The sequence below is a fragment of the Haemorhous mexicanus genome, chromosome Z (assembly GCF_027477595.1).
Source record: "Haemorhous mexicanus isolate bHaeMex1 chromosome Z, bHaeMex1.pri, whole genome shotgun sequence".
Lineage (NCBI taxonomy): Eukaryota > Metazoa > Chordata > Aves > Passeriformes > Fringillidae > Haemorhous > Haemorhous mexicanus.
Window position 1 is genome coordinate 76,167,149 of NC_082381.1, and position 17,791 is coordinate 76,184,939.

The 17,791-nt window shown below is 40.9% G+C and overlaps 1 protein-coding gene across 1 annotated transcript in view; it reads left to right on the forward strand.

The window, feature by feature from the left end:
* The window catches only part of PLCXD3 (phosphatidylinositol specific phospholipase C X domain containing 3), a 79,784-nt gene that overhangs the window by 28,514 nt on the left and 33,479 nt on the right, over positions 1 to 17,791 (forward strand). The gene's annotated exons all lie outside the window — the stretch shown is intronic.

A 17,791-nucleotide genomic window follows, 5' to 3' on the forward strand; every position in this document is an offset into this window, starting at 1 on the left:
ATAATTGGACCTCAGTGAGACAGAAAAGAGGTAAGACTTTCTATTCATTACCTGCTGCAGAGGGGTTTTCAGGGTTACAGTTTTAGACTTTAATTTCTTTGAAAGTACAACTTAGAGCCTCTCCGGACCCTAATTTGCCCATTAGTAACAAAGGGATGATATTTCCCTCCCCTTAAAGACTCATTCATTAGTAGCAGAGATATGTATGCTGGGATACATCTCACCTAATTTCAGCTGACTGAAGTGAGCAGTTTTTTCCTCATTCAAAAAGGGAGAAAAAGAATCACCTTCACTAATGAAGTGTCCTAACTTACATTAGTCACAGATATGTGAACAAGGTAAATAGACACCAGAGGTCTTTCTCTTTCACCTCAGAAGGAATTTAGATAACCCATGTCAGTTTAGGCAAGAGGCTTCATTTCTACCTGGTTGCAACTTGATGAAGTAGTTGGTGTGATAAGCATGGGCCCGCTAAGTGAATGTGCTACTGTGTGATGAAATTAAATACCCAATAAATGGCTGCTTCTGCATACAGAACTTCTTCAGCTGAGGGCAGTTTTAATGCTATAATTTTGTAGTGATTTCCAAATTCCTGATTTCTAATGATGAGGATTCAAATCCATCCTAAAAGTCTCTAGGTCTAAATATCACCGCACAATTGTAGGGGCAAAGTCATAAAAGCATATCTTTCCTTTGGCTTCGTTTCAAACAGGGTGACATAATTTTTATCAAACTGCCTCTATTAATGCTTTAATTCAGCTGAGATTGCTAAGTAAGGTTCCTTTTCTAGCCAAAATGTCAATCAGAACTATGTGCTCCACAGAGTACTGTACAAATTAACATTTAAACACTGCTAGTGTAGTAATTATTTTGAGCATCTTTTTTATGACACTCAGAAGAAAAGGGATGACTTTTTGGTGAATTTCCAGACTCTAATTTTCTCCCTATATAAGTGTGCTCTGCTGACATGTCTTTCCCCTCTGGCTGTGCAGTATTTCTCTACTGCTGATACCCAGCTGGGAGCTCCCTGTCTTAGTTATTGAGCTGCCACAATAGAGGCAGGAAGGATCCAAACAGCCTTTGTGTATGTGGTTTGAATGTTCAGGGGATTTGATGAATAGACAAACATATGATCTGAATGCTAGGGAGATGATTTGATGGCAAACAAAAGGTCACATACCAGCAAAACTGTTAAATGGTGCCATGAGGGTGGGAACTGCTGTTCTGCTCACTGTTCCTTTTCCTCCTACACTGAGGGCCAGATTCTGCCTCCATTGCAGCTGCTCTTGCTGCGCAGGATGGGGGAGCCTTTTGGGTGATGTGCCTATGTGCAGCCACTAAAAGGAGCATGCAGCATGTGTGGATTTCAGCACAGATTGCCTCCTATCCCTCCTTATGGGCTGTTGATGTGCAGCATCATACACAAACCCATGTCTAGCACTTACATTCACACTTGGCTCGTTATCCTTGAATGTCATTAACTGTCCAGAGCATAATGCCCTTTTGTGCCTCTCTTCTGCTTGGCTGGTGAAAATCAGTCAGTGTCATGAAAGTTGGCTCTTTGTCTGCAAATAATTGAACTGTCTTGTTTCTGGAGTTCTTCAAAAGATGCTGACTTGTGAAAGAAGGAAACAATTAGTGATTAATGTAGATTTATACCTTGTCACAGATGGGTATGGAAGATGAAATAAGGCAAAAGGTGGAATGTATCTTCTGCTTTCCTGGGTAGCTAAGCTCATGGAGCAAGAAGTTCCTGTGCTTCAAGTGCACTTCAACAAATATAGAAGGCATTGTATTGCCAGTCTCTTCTCAGACAATTGCGTTTGCAATCTGAAAGGCTTTCTTCTCAAGACTTTGTGCTGATTATTCCTTTGGCTCGCACTTACCTGCACCATGTTTGGTTTTCATTATTAGTGCTTCAGGAAGATTACATTTCACCTAGAACATTCAGCAAATGAATAAAACTCTGCACTTGAAAACTGAGCTCAAATAAAACTGCCTGGAATAATGCTTGGAAGTCAACTGTGAATGTTGAAGAACTGTATGAGACCTGAACTTCAGTAACACCATCAGCTGTATCACTATTCTACAGAGTTGAAATCTTTCATTTCAATTTTAAAATTGTGTTTCTTCAATAGGAGTATGGCTGCATGTTTAGTTAAACACCAGCAGGCTTAAAACTGTCTCATTTGGAAGAGCCTAGATATCATTGACTCACAGCAATAGACAGAATCCCACAAGTCAGGGTCTCAAAGGTCCTTGGGAGCAGAAAGATAGAACGATACACCCAAGAGTTTTTTTGTAAAGAACCGATGATTGGTTTCTGTGCCCTTTTGAAATGTATTTGAGAAAAGGACTAGTCCCTGTAGAAAAGGAGTGATTTTTTTTTTCCTTTTTGTTTGATTGTTTTCAATGAACAGAGATTTTAATGCTTTTAGCTAGTAGTTTGCACACGATTTTTAGAAAACCAGAGCACTTAAGTGGAAGACAGGTATGTCATAATTCATGATGGGAAAAGGAACCTTTTTTTTGCATTAGTGAATTCTGTAGGAATAAGGTGACTGCATGTTGATAAGGATGCAAAACTGCTTCATAAAAAATGTGTCACAATTTTTCTAGACAGTGATTATAATTTGTGAATTAGAGCTAATTAAAGTATGGCAGTAACCTAATGTAAAAAATGGCTGACTGCCAGTTGTAGAAAAGATTTTGGAGCTTCCTACAAATTTTAATTTTGATGAATATATTTAGATCTAAAAACACACACTCTGATAAGAGGCATGTATTTTTTGTTTATATGTCAATGGTATTGTTAATAACAGAAGATTTATAGACTAGGTGCTTTCATAGGTGATAAACACTGCCATGCAATTATTTTTATATGTCCTTTTTAAAACACGAAACATTTTAACCATTCGCAAGGTTTAGTGTCGTGAGCCCAACACAAAACTGAACCTGAGTGAAAAGGCCTTCTCTGCTGTCTGATAGCTCGTGTTGCTCCCAGGGCAGGAGGGGTGGACAATGTCCTTGCAGCACCATCTGGAGCACCGTATGCCTGCAAGGGCAGAGTACAGGCTCTGCAGCTGCCGTGGTGGCTGGTTTTGGCTGGATGAACTGGCAGCAGAGCTGAGGGCTCCTGGCTGCCCGTGGTGTGCAGGTTTGCAGGCTGAAGGGTGGCAGTGCAGCTGCACTGTTGTGGGCAACGCAGATACTCTTATGGTCCCTGGTTGGCATCAGTGAGGATGTTGTGGAGACATTGACTGTCTGTTTGCACCAAAGTGCCCCAACTGAAAATCCAGCAATACCCAGTTCCTGTGTGGCACTTCTTACTAGGACATTACTGTAATGTGGGACAGTGTATTACTAGCTCAGTATTGCAGAAATGACTATTTAGTGATTAAGAGATTTCCAAGAGATACCAAAGCCATGTCCTGAATTTGTCTTTCACACCTCCCTCTGGATCACAGCTGTGGACTGGGGGAAGGAAAGGTCCTGGGAATGTCAGTTTCATATGCTCCAAAGCTTCAGTGATACCCCAGCAGGAGGGCAGTTCTAAATCCAAGAGAGAGATTAAAATTGTGGAAAAGGTTTTTACATAGTTACATGTGAAGATCTGAGTCTTTTGCCAGTTGATCCTCTTTAAGGTAACTGCAAGTTGCTTGCTGTATTGTTATTTTACTGAGTAGAGCTCATCCTAAAATGAGTAAACAGGACTTTATTTTTCAAAATATCTCAGTTGCTCAAAATTTTTCAAATTGCTGAATTAATGTATTTGTCTGGAGGAAAGGTAGAGAGACATAACTGGAGGAAAGGTAGAGAGATTTAAAAAAAAGCCACTGATCATGGTGCAACTTTGACCGTCTCCTTGAAAAACAGCACGAGCAGCATTGTGAAACAGCTGCCATTTTTGTGTTTGACTATGAGGTGCAACTGTTGAACAGAGATACTGTCTGCCAGTGTCGTTTTGAAGAATTATTTAATGATAAAAGGAAAAGGAAAAGGAAAAGGGAAAAGGGTCTCCTTCCTTGCAGGCCACTCACATTCTCATGCAATTGGGTCAGAAATTAGCAAGTCCTTGCAAGTACCTTGAAGATATTCAGGATGACATAGAGCTAAAAAGTGGAGAGAAGGAGGATGTTAAGGCAGTTCGATCTGTTATATTCTTGACCAAGGAATAAAGGCAATCTCTATCCAGAAGAAAAGTATGATGCATAGGTTGTTTGAGAATTTAAAAGAAGCATGAAAGAATATGTGTTGGCATCATGACCACATTGTAAATGTCAGCTTTACTAATACCCTCAACTTTACCAGTATCACCAGCTGTGGAATTATTGCAGATAACAATATTTTGACTTCTAAGCTGTGTGTCACACTGAAGCCAAAACAATGTCAGTCTAGGTGGAGTGCAGTCATTGCCATTATGTTCAGAGAAGACACGGCTTCTTTTTTGAGCATATGCAAGACTGAAAACATTCCATTTACGTTCCATTTTAAGGACATTAGGGAAATGTCCTTACAATGCATTTACTAATTTTAAGTTTTACTGAATTAAAGTTAGCTTTTGAATCCTGGAAAACAGCTGAAATTAGTTAGAGCATGACAATAGTATGCAATTACATGTTAGGAAAATATTATGAAATTATGGTATTTTACTTAGTGTTAGTATGAAACAGCTAAACTAATAATTGCTTTTGAAGGCACAAGCATATCCAGTGTAAATTGGTTGTATCCTGAGTCTGGAAAAAGGACAGATCATCTGTCTGTTTTTTCAGTTAATCAATAGCACCACCTGTGCTTTTTCATTGACTTCTTGATGCTAAAGTCTAACACTAACAGCCAGATCTGCAGCAGTCTAAATTGGCCTAATGGGTCATTAAGAGCTATACTGATAAATGCCAACTGGGGATCTGGTGTGGACTGTAGGCTGGAAACTTAGGAAATGAAATAACATCAATACTGTTTTATAACTGGTTTCATTCATTTCTTGTAGCCCTCTGTATTGTGTAGTGGCTTATTTGATTGCTGTGTTGAATCAAGCAGGGATAATGTTAGCAGCAAATAATGCAAGGAGAACTGATTGAAATTGGATTGCTAGGCGTTACAAGGTGTCTGACAGGAGTCTAGGTTCATTGATCATGCAGACCTTTAAATTCCCTCTTTAGTGATGTTAGAAGAGATGTGTAGAATACAGGTATTGACAGTTCAAGTTCTCTCTATTCTGTGTGTCTTGTCTTTGTTCTGATTGCAAAATGAAATTAAAAGAGGTTTTGTGTTACTGGGCTGGAAGGATATAGACCAGGTGATGAGGCAGGTAGATACATTTTGCAATGTTAGCTAAGACTCTTCCAAGAGTGGCACTTGTAATTCTTTCGTGTATCATAGTGTGGTGGTTTGTTTTGATTGTTTGTTTTTTATTTCATCTGCTGGCTAATTAATATAGCATGCAGGTGTGTCCTGTTTCCTGTCTGTTGATTTAGATTGATACCTCTGGTGTTTTCCTGTGTTTTCTGTTCTTTTTGATATATTTTCATGGCTAAAAAACCAGCTCACCTTAGCTTATATTTCCATTTAGCAATGACCAAATAAATATTTTATTGAAAGGTGTTCTCTGGGTCCTTCTTTTCCCGATGGGTACATGTCTCTGCTGCTTCCATTTTTAAAGCCTCTTGGCTCATTGTCTTCCAGTTTTGGTGCCACCTCACAGGGGGAGGCTGTTTTCTGGCATTGTTCCTGTGTTTTACAGGTGTTGTAGTTGGTTTTCTTCATTCAGGGTGTAGCAAGTCACATTTTTATCCTCTGCACGTGCTCCTAGAATGGATAGTCTACAGTGAGTAAACATGACTGGAGAACTTCTGAGGGAATCTGAGCAGCAGGACGGGACTGTCTAAGGAGGACCTGCCATGGGCTTGGGGTGCCAGCGAGCTCAGAATGTGGCATTGCCTGATGGCTCATGAGGCCTTGCAGCTGATGATTAGGAAAGCCACAACTTGAATGCTCACGTACAAAAATTTTTGGATGAGACTCTTTTCCTTGTTATGCAGTTGGATGTAAAGACAAATACTGATTATGTGGAGGAGACAGTGAGGCCTCCTAGAAAGGTTTTTTTCTCTGTAGTTACTTTCTGAGGCAGACAAGCAGTAGTGTACGTAACAAAGCTGAAGCTGTGCTGTTATTTGCAGACCTCCGGGCTTGAGAAGGCCAGTGACACCATGGTGTGGTAACTTGGCAGAGAGGTTATATTTATGGCCAGCTGAATGAGCCCGTGTGCTTCCTTGTGGTGATACTGCTCCACTTGCCCATTCCTTTTTCCAGTCTCTTGAGTTACAGTTCCTGACTGCGTGGGAACCCCTGGGCTGGAGGGGTGCTCCATTTGAGCATGTGTAGCTGGTGAATTCCTAGTTTGGGCTTCAAGCACTTAAGGATGTTTCTCTAGAGTTTGGCAGGAAAAAAATGCTTTGGCAGAAAGGATACAGATGTTTTCCATCTGTATCTCAGGGTCTTAGGGAAATTGCTTCAGTATTTTCCTCTAGGCTACGTGAAGTTGAACATTACAATGTCTTTGCTTATAGTTGAGAGGACCTTGGATGAGAGATTTCTTTTAGAGCACCTGGTCTCAGAGGACGAGTCTTGCATTCAACAGATTGGCTTAGGGAGTTTGTTTATTGCTCTTTGTCAAATCTCCCAAGCAGTGCACAAAAGTAGAGATATGTCTAATGTGAACGTTTGAGGCAACCAAATGGTAAGGAAGGGTGCCTAACAAGGGCAGTGGTCAAAATATAAAACACCTGACAAGCATCCATCTTACCTCTTCTTACTTTGCACATTTTACATCCTTTTGTTATCTCTCAGGCATGGTGTGGTCAGTCAGCTAAGTATTTATGCACAGGTTTTTAAAATTATACTTGCAGAGTGTTTCTTTGTGAAAACCTTTGCAAACTGACTCAGAAAAGGGTATAATATTTCTCCTATCACAGGCTATAATATTTTGCAGCTTTTCTCCCTAAGCATCAAGTGAACTGCTTAGATTTACCTCAGTTTTTCAAACTCAGTGACTGAGAAAAGGAAAAGAAAGCTAGCCTGGATTTCTTGTGTGGTAATAGAAATCTTTATCCATATTGTCTTTAGGCTGTCCCATTCTAGAGTTCTGGTAAACTGACTGTCAGTGTACACATTACAGTACAGGAAGAGTCCTTCTTCTCTGCATTGCAGAGGTTCTTGCAGCACAGTTTGATATTTATAAAATTGAAAAACCTTGCCTTTTAAATTTCTTGTGGTGATCCATCTCAGATCACAGTGCTTGTCCTGTAGGGATCTTAAAATTAACAGGAAACCTGATTGGAGTGATCATTCTTCCCAATGGCTTTGCAATGCAGTTTCATTTTTTCCAGACACACCTCTTGTTGTCCTTTTCTTGGCTTAAAACTATGGGTAAAGATATGCAGAAACTATATATGCTGTGCAAGTAGTTTCTGTCAGCTACAAGATCACTAGAACTGTTTGGAAGGGATGCTCACATTGAGTAGAAAATATTGCACCTTTTTCATTTTGTTGGGTGTTTAAAATTACTGTTACTGATTTTTAAATAGAAGGAAGAGCTTAATGAAATAAGAACTATACTGAGGCTAGTAGATGTGTCAGTGCAGTCGTGAGTTAGGAAAAGGCTGCACTGTGTATTTCAGAGAAAAAAAATCAAAGAAGAGGTGAGGGAAAGGCAAAATCAAGTATCCAAAACTTTCTGTGTTGCCAAAAAGATACAATAGGTGGCAAGAGATATATCAGTGTAATCAGAGGCAATTATTTTAAGGGAAATTTCTCATGTTTCAAAGTACTAAAGAATGTTTTTCATGACAGTAAATCAAATAAAAGCTTAAGAAGCAGAAGTTGTCTGATTTGACAACTATTTTAGAGTGTGAACATTGAATTGCCTGTGCTGTTTGTGTGCATGGAGAGAAAGAAATATGAGCATTCTCTCTTTTAGGAGCTTTCTCAGGTGCATGCTGTCCTTCAAGGCTTTTCTCTCAATAACAGCATTTGGATCATGAACCAGAATTATGGTTGGAAGGTGTTCACTGTTGGCAGATGCCATTTCACAGGCTCAGCGAAGCTGCCTGGGATCATCACAGCCTCTCACTAGTCCCAAAGCTATTGGCTCACAGTTCTAGTGCTTGTGATTGCCCCAGGAGATATGACTAGGATGCTGATGACATGCTCAGACAGACTGAGCTGGTGCTGGAACAAAATATGCCCCAAACTATTCCTGGCACATTAATTTTATGCTTAGAATCAGATATACCTCTTGCTATTTTTTTCCTCCCTTTTTCTTTCCTTCCTTCACATTCTTGTCTGCTAGTCCCTAAATCAAGATGAAAAATAGCTATTACAGTACTTCTGAGACTAGTCTTTAACTAAAATGTGAGATCTGATAGAGATCTCTGATGCATCTGAGCACACAGCAGTGAGCATGCAGAGTGAAAACAAAAGGTGTAATACCAGATTTGTTTGCACAGTTCACAGAAAAGCAGAGACTTGAAAGAATTTTCATTTGTGGAGTTTGGGTAATAGACAGTAGCTACAGCTCTGCCCCAATGAATTTTATTTTCCAGTGATTAAGTAGTTAATTTGTCTTCAAATTTTAGTTGGGCATAAAATACAAGGTTATATGTGATGCTAATTTATGTGATCTAGAATATTCTATACAATCTCCATATATGCAGACACATAGACAAGAAGACCATGCCACTCTGCAAACCACAGCACTTGACCTGTCCCATGCAAGCTGTGGTGGTGTGTCCAGTCTGCTGCTGAAGGTATAAATTCTGATGATCTTAAACCATATGTTTTAGGTGCTTGGTCAATCCTGATGTAAAGATTATTTTTACAAACTGTTAGTATTTTTTTTCACTCTTGCTCTGCCAAAAATGAGGAGCTGATTTACTAAGTTATGTAAGTTTAGGTTGAAGTTTTTCCATGAATTCTTCTGTGTTTTATCCTGATAGGTGAAGGGAGCCTTCTTCTATTACAGAATTTGTGCTTTGGTCTGCTCACTAAACACTGTGAAATCATGTTTGCAGTTTTTCTTGACTGAACAAATAAAAATAACTTTTTTTAGTGGCTTGTTGTGGGCAGGTTTTAAAGTTTTAAACCTTTTGCACCTGTTAAAATTTTCAGTGCAGTGCCCAAATGTTCAAGGAGTTGTTTTTTTTAATGTGGTACATGCACAAGTAGTATCACTGCCTTCCTCCTTCACCTTTTCTTCTGTGTACAGATGAGAAGTTTGGAACACATTTGAAAAAAAACAGTGAAGACACACCAGCTGAGTCGCTCAGTCCTCAGCGTGATCCTTTCCACTTTTACATCTATAATGCAAAAATGTTCCCCACACTTCTGTTTGCCTTTGAGTCCCTGCAGGAGTTCTGGTGGCCTGACTTGCTCTGGATGAGCAGTGGGGAATGGCTCTGGGCATGGTTCTGCTGCCCTGAGCTGCCCTGCTGCCCCACAGCTGCCCCACTGCTCCTGCAGCACTGGGCAAGGGCTTTGCTGCGCTGGGCAAACAGGAGAAGGAGCCTTCTCCACCCTGTGCTGTGTCCTGGCCTCACTGCCTTTTTTCTGGTTTCCAGCTGTGTTAATCTTACATTTGCCTGTGTAATATCTGCCTTGTTTAGAGCCTGCATTTGATTAACTAGTTATTCACTTAAAGGTGAGCTTTTAGAAGACATAGTCTGGGACTCTTAGAAAGCCCCTGCCATCCATGTGCTGCTGCACCATGCTGCCTTCTGAGTGCTGGCTGCATGGAGCCTCCAAGGAAATCTGTCAGGAGGTGATTTGCCTGGGAAGAAGTGGGAGGCTATCTGCACTTGGCAATGTCTCAGAAAAAGTTACTTCATCTCATCCTACACAAACAATTACAGGACAGTAAAGAAGTTAGTAAGTAAGAGGGAAAACTCTCAGGAGGGCAGCATGTGCTAAACTTCTGTTAAAGAACAGTTTCTTTAGCAAAACTGAGCTTGTGATGGCTGTGATTGTGAATGTGCTCACACAGTTTGGAGAGCTAGAAATATAATTACATATTGGGTTTTTTATTTCTCTACTTTTCAACACAGTATTGAGGATTTGAAAAATGGAATTGACTGATACAGTGTTCTGAAAGGAACGGGAGCTGGTCTTTGTGTTGGCAGGAGGGAACTTTGAGAAATTGCATGTGGGTACTTTTCTATACACCAAACATATTAGCATGAATTGAATAATGAGTAATCTAATCAGATTTGTAGCCAAGCTTGTCTGTCATACTGTGATAATTACTAGCTACCCAGGACCTTAATACCAACCAGATCGCTCCCCACATCCCAACCTGTTTAATTTTTTAGAAGTGAGTTCTTTATAGGAATGAAGCAGTGCTTAGGCAAGGCACTGATCTTGGCTCAATCCAGTGACCAGAAACACTTCCCAATGCAGGCACTGCCATATTTCATAAGCTGTTTCTTAAGAGCTTCAAATGGTAACAACTTTAGCCTGAGTGAGGAGCAGTTCATCATGGTCATGGAGTACTGGCAATATCAACAGCAGCAACCTCCCCATGGAAGCAATTATAGCCAAGTTCAAAAGTACAAACCAAAATTATTCTCAAGAGTATTTCACAGGTGATAAGGACATGTAAGAGGAACAAGAGCAAATAATTGGTTAAAATCCTCTCTTGCTGCATGAAATTTTTCTTTTTTTATAGGGAGGGCAAAACAGAGTCATTCCAGGTCTGAAAGTTGGTCATTACCTATGGAATGCCATTTTGGGACTGATGGCCTTCCAGTTCTGCTTTCTTCCTGGCTAATGAGCTGCTTCAGCAAGGTGTTTTGGGAAGTCTTCAATGATCTGCTGTCAAGTCTGCATATTTTTTTTTTAAATTTCACTCAGGAGAAGGGAGGATTGGACCAGATGATCTCCAGAGTTTTCTTCCAAACTGAGCTGTTCTGTGAATCCTTGAAAATAAACTCTCTGTTCTGTATTACACTGAACAAGAAGCAGTTGCTTGGTGCTGAGTCTTGAATGTTTGGTATGTGCAGTTCTAGGCTGTGTCCTAGGTTGGTCCAGTAGCTGGTGAGTCTGTTGAAGTTGTGCTTGAACATTTGATATGGACTGAGGGGCTCCAGCTGAGATGCTTTGGCTGGGAAATGCTGAGTTTCACGCATGGCAGAAGTAGCATTAGAAACCCAGATAGAAGTTGCAAAATACAATACAAAGTAGTTCAGCTCACCCTTGCAAGCAAACCACGTTAAAATGTTTGCATGGTGGTTTACTGTGCTCCTGCCTGGTTTCTCAGCTTGTCCCTTTTGTCTGCAGGACAGTCTCAATAAAGCAGCACAGTCCAGACTGCCAATGATGTATTCCCATGCATAGCACCAGAGTCCAAGTTACATTTCTGTGCAATTCCTGTGGCTGGTTCAGAACTCACCTGGTGGTGGGTGGTGGAGAGAATATGCAGGAGGAGGCGGGGGGAGCTGTCACTTCTGGGAAGTGATGGGGCAAGAAGGAAGCAAACCATTCCTTTCCTTGCTGTTTCACACATTGTAACCAATGTCTTCAAGGCAGAATGAGATACAAGTACAAGAAGAGGGCAATTTCTTGGAGGACACGAGCGTGTATATATGTGTATATATGTATATATATATATATATATATGCTGTATACATGTACATGTATGCCAATTTTTAATGTCATGCTAGTATTCCTGTTTTCAGGACTTGTTCACTATCTGGATTTCTGGATTTTTGCTTTATCAGAGGTACTGTGTACTTAGATTGTGGACTCCTGAGTGAGAATATGGGACTAAGCCCTGTGACCTTCAGGGACACACAGCTGATGATGAACACTGGAAGAACAACTGGAAAGTGAGGCAGTTACGTGTACGGACACTTGGACACTGGGCAATCTATAATCTCTCTGTTTCTCCCAGTTTTGGTTTTGTTTGCCTGTTTAGTGTTTTCATCAAAGCTGGTATCACCCAAGCATTTTGCATGCTAAAGGGAACTAGACTTTTAAGTCTGAATTACATTGCTCTTGGCAGCACCTTTTGACTTCCTGAGATGTGCTGTGGCTTTGATGAAGAGAACAGTGCTCAGCCATCTCAAAAAGAAGGCAAAACACAGTATTGAGGTGCATTAATCTAGTGTTCATGACTAGGCTTTACTATTGCTTGAAATGGCAGTGCAACTAGCTGACAATTCCTAGGGCTTCTCCCTTGACTGATTTTTAAGGTCAAAAAAGACAGGGAGAACAGACCAAATGAGATTGTAAGAACGTTTGTGTTGAACTCCTGTGTACCAGAGGTCGTGGGCTTTGTCCTAGCTATTCTCTGCACCATCCAAGAAACGTTTCCTGCTGTCAGTCACTATAGAGCCTTCATTGATAAGGATGTCTTTAAAGAAATTATGTGGCGCTGCATGTGCCATTTCAGCAACAGTCACAAAGAGGTGACATCTCCTAAATACAGAAAGCAACAGGTAAAGCTTTTAATGACACTCAAAGCACTAGTAAAACATTCCACTTCCAAAAGCTTTTGGATGACTCCTAGCACAGAGACAAGAGATCCACGGAAGAGCAAAACATGCTAAAACCTGTGAACTCTTGCTTCTATTTGTGTTTTTTTTCTGGTACTTGTGGATCATCAAGGTGTGATAGCTGCTGTCAGAAGCATATTGGTCAGTGCTGTTCAATTCTAGGTGCTGTTTACAAGGCTGTATTTGCCAAGGGATGGCCAGAGATGACAGAGAAGCAAGGAAAAGCATGGCAAAGTTCAGCTACACTTGTCAGCTTTGTGAATGATTTATTTAAATTTAGCCACCAAAACCAGCAGATTTGCCATGCCTCTGTGTAAATCTCCAAGAGACTGAAGAAACAATTCTGAACTAAAATGTATTCATCCTTAGGGACTTCTTTCAGCACCAAGTCAAATCACTTTTTAAATGGGGGGGGGGGTAGCCCTCCAGGGAAGCCACAAATATGTCCATAGTGAGTGGTAGTGGGTTAATTATTCCCAACTGCCCTATTACAGGAATCCAGTAAAGAAAAGAGTAGACAGTTCTCCATAGTAAAAATACTAGCAGGTGATTTCTAGCAATCTAAGATACTGCACAATTTATTCTTTAATATCTAGTTTACGAAAAATTTAGTGTCTCAGTGGTTGAAACAGGCCACTTTTCTTTGAGTCATGGCTGGTGTAGACACTTTAAGTGCCTCTTGATAATTTCTTATGGAATAATGGAATGGTTTGAGTTGGAAAGAATCTTAAAGATCATTTGTTCCAACCCCTTTGCTGAGGTCAGGTACATGTTTCACTAGTCCAGATTACAAATGCTATCCAGAGCTTGGCCTTGAACACTTTCAGGGGTGGGGCATCCACAACTTCCTTGGGCAACCTGATGCAGTGCCTCAATGCCCTCTGAGTAACACTGCCCTCTTTTTGACATCTAATCTAAATTTCTCCTCTTTAATTTAAAACTTTTCTTCCTTGTCCTATGGCTGTCCATGTGAAAAGTTGCTCTCCCTCTTCTAAATAAGACCCCTTTAGGTACTGGAAAGCTGCTATTCAGCAGCTTTCTGTTCTCCAAGCTTAACAACCCCAGCTTTCTCAGCCTGTCCTTGGAGGAGAAGCCCTTTCATCATCTTCATGATCAGAGGCACTGCTCTGGACTCAACCCAGCAGGTCCATTCTTTTTTATGCTGGAGCCCAGCTCTGGATGCAGTGCTCCAGGTGGCTCTCACCAGAGCAGAGCAGAGCAGAGCAGAGGGGCAGAACCCCCTCCCTGCCCTGCTGCCCACAGGGCTCTGGATGCAGTCCAGGACAAGTTTGGCTCTCTGGGCTGTGAGTGCCATGGCAGAGCATGTGCAGCCTCTCACCCACAGCACCCCAAGTCCTTCTGGGCAGGGCTGCTCTGGGGCTGTTCATGCCCAGCCTGTGCTGATACCAGGGGTTGTTCCTACCCAGGTGCAGCACCAGCACTTGGCCTTGTTAAACTTCATTTTATTCTCATGGGTTACTTCTCAAACTTCTCCAGGTCACTGTGGATGACATTCCATCCTTCAGGTCTCCTGCCCTGTTCTGTAGTGGACCAGCTTTCTCTGTGCTTTCTCTTGTTGTTGATATGTCAGCAGAAGCTGTCTATGCTTTTCCCATCCCTTGCAGGTCTCCCTTCCCAGCTGTACCCTTCCTAACTCCCTCTGTGCCTTTGTGCTCTGTGCCTCCCTGGCAACCTGTCCTTGCTAAAACCTTCTGTAGTGGCTTTTTAAGTTTGATGCCACTCAGTAGTTACTCCTTCAGCCAAACTTGCCTCTTGCCTTACCTCCTTGTTTCTTCAAACTCTATTCATATGCTTTAGAGAAGTTGCTTTTCAAGTTCAGCCCTTTCTGCTGAGTCTCTTGGCATTTAAGGTAATTGAGTTCTTCCAGGCTACCACTTACCAATTTCCTGAACAAGCTGAGACAGTTGCTCTGAAATCCAGGATTTTTATTCTGCTTTTTCCTTCATTGCTTTCCTGAGTATTTCAAATTCTTATTTCTCCTCGTAGTCACTCAGTCTAAGGCTGTCATCAGCCTTTATGTTCCTATCAATTTCTTCCTTAATTCATACAACATCCAGCAGTGCAACTTCACTACTTAGAGGAGTATCTGCAGAAAAAATAAGTCTCTGATGCTCTCTGAATTTCCTGCACTCTGCTGTTCTGCTCTGCCAGCAAAAATCTCAAAATTCCCCCACGAAAACATATAATTATGAAGTTTCTTCCAGTTCTTTATAGGCTTCATCCACTTTCTCTTCTTGAATGGGCAGTCCTTAGTATGTGCACACCATGTTAACTCCTTGTTTTCTACCCCCATCATGCTGATTCATGAGCCTTCATCCTTGAATTCTTGGATATGCCGGGTTGTTGAAATAGTGGGGAAGCAGTGTGCAATATTTTAAGGAAATTTTAGACACTAAGTAAACTGGTGAGAAAATATGTTTGCACACAAGCGGGATATCATCTTTTGCTCCCTGAATGACTTGGGATGAGTAATTTTCCCACTTTGCTTCTCCAGGTCTCAGACTGTGAAGTCTCTGTGGTACAGACCTGCCATACCAGAGACAGATGATGTGCAAGCACTGCCACCTTCCAAAGATTGCAAGCCTCATTGCATTTGTGTTCCTAAATGTAACTTGTGTCCTCTCTTCATGGAAGCTGAAGTTTGGTGATACAGAGAACCTACAAGAACACTTTCCAGTGAAAATGTATTGGGGGGGGGAATGTCCCTAAGCACAAAAGAAAGATTTGGAAGGAAACATGGTTGCCAAAAGCATGTTTGTACAGGATTCCCTTATTACCAGGAATACAGTGATTTTGGGCATGACAGTGGAAAAGGTCATACCCCAATTTGCTCTGCTAAGTGTAAGGATTTTGAATTTCTGTGAGCTACACAAGTAACCTATCTGAGACAGCAAGGCTTGATTAAGGCAAAAGGAAATGTAGATGAGTGCATGATGAAAATTAATATGTAATTGATCTGTGCCAAGTAGTTATACATATGGGAAGACAAAATATTTGCTGTATTTTTTGTTCAGCAGGAATGTTTCCATACTTTTGAACAGCTGACTGCTGCTTCATTTTGCATCAACCAAGTTAAGCCTTATTTCCTTTTTGTATTATGCTGTAGGGCTTCCTTGTTTGGGTTACAAAACATGAAAATTCTCAGAGCACTGTGCAGTTTTCTCATTACTGTCCACATAGGAAATACCTATTTTTAGGCTCAAATATGTGCACAAAGACTTTAATAAGGAAAAAGTATTTTTCTGACCTGTCCTCCTTGCAGTGTTCAGGTATTTCACACACACAGATACACACACACACACACACACACACACACACACACACTTACTTCCCTGTGCTTTTCATCACCAGTAGCTAAAATCTACCTGTTGACAGGTTGTTCACCTTAGTTTTCTGCTGTGAGAATTGTGCTTCCTTTCTTGACTATAGTAGTTTTAAGAAAGTATTTTAAACCAATATGTGCCTCCTGGCAGTGCTGGGGTCAGGTTTAGCTACTACCTTTTCTGCAACTTCGGGTTGCCCATGTCTGCAGATCAGAAGATAAAAGACAAATGGTTTAATTAGTACCATTTTGAGCCTACTGCTCTAATCAGTTGATCAGGTTTACACAGGTACTTAATCTGGCATAAAACTCTACAAAAATAAAATGGGCTTGAATGGACAAAGGGGGGAGAGGTTTATAAAATCCATCCCTTCCTAATATCAATAGCTGTGCCTTGTTTTAAACAAGACTGGATTTACTTTGATTTCTAGGTTAGTGCAGGTTACAGTGAGCAGAACATTTAATGCATCTCATTGATTTTCCCTGTAATAGTGTTGATACACAGGTCACGGCTCTAATAATTTGTTTTACCATTAGAATTCTGTATGCAGATGTAGTCCCCAAGGATATCAATATGTAACCAGATACTGCGTGATCTAATCAGGTACTGCAGGAAATATATTATCACTTCAACACCTAGCAGTAGAAAGCTTCATCAAAATGGAAAAGTTATTTAATATTTAAAGCAAAATGCAGCTCGAAGAGACAACCATGAGAAGCAGGTGTGTACAAAATTTAAAGAGATTTCTCAGATTAAACAAAGCCAAATCCAAGCCAGGGTCTAGGATGATTTGTCATAACTCCATTTGTTGTTAAAGAAGAAAATGTTATAGCTGCTGCTTCTGTTTATAGGGTTTATTCCAGTTCAGGTAAAGAAGCATCACTCTCAGAAATGACTGACTAGCAGAATTTCGTTAATGTGATACTTACTTGCTACAGCATGCGTGCTTTGGAAAGCAATTTTGAAAAGCACCTGCAAAAGCATTGGTGACAGACAAGACCAGTGCTCTGAACTCATTTTGATGTAGGATCTGGATCTCTGAGCGCCTAGTACTGCAATCCATTTCCAGAATACAAGTGCTGCTGACTTTGAAGGAGTTTTGCAAGCAGTGTGTCTCAGGCTGAGCAGCAGACCTGCTTGCTGCTGCGAGTCTGACCAGAACCATCTACGGCTGGAACAGCAGGAGTGTGGCTCTGCCAGCAGCTGGACAGTGTTTCTGTGTAACTGCCAGGTGCAAACACCAGGTGTTCAGCAGGGTAATGGTTGGCAGAGGTGATAAGCATCTCCTAGGGTCAGCTCATATCGCCATGTAACTGCTTTCATGTTGATGTCTGAATGCTGAGCATTGTTAATTGTGGCTTTTGTCTGAGCTCCTGAATTTTATCAGTGGAATGCAATGCTATTCTTGGCTCTACCTCTTGTACTTATTTAGCAAAGGAAAGTAAAGAATTTTAGAAGTAAATTTAAGAAGGAAAACCATTCAGTAACCTTGTGTATGACCAGATGAGACTTGATTTAAGATAAAAAATAAGACATTTATGTTCCTTGACATTTTTCCAGCTCCTATTTTATCTGGCTATAATGGTGTGTGTGGAAGGATATTGGTTTGCTTTGTTTTTTTTCTTTGGTTCTACAGACTAGACAGTGAACAATTCAGTGTGCAGGGCCAAACTCTCCTCCTTGGCTCAAGGGATTTATTGTGTGACTAGCTTTGCTACCAGAATTGCTTTGATCTTCAGAGACCACTGGGTTCATTGAGCCTAAGTAAGAGCTGGAAGAGAGTGACTGAGCATCTAGACAAGCAGTGAAACAGACTTTTTTTACAGTTTCTACAGTGTGTTGTTGGGGCAAATGCTGCCAGACAAATGTCAAACTGTTGTTTAAGGAAAGGGTGGGAGA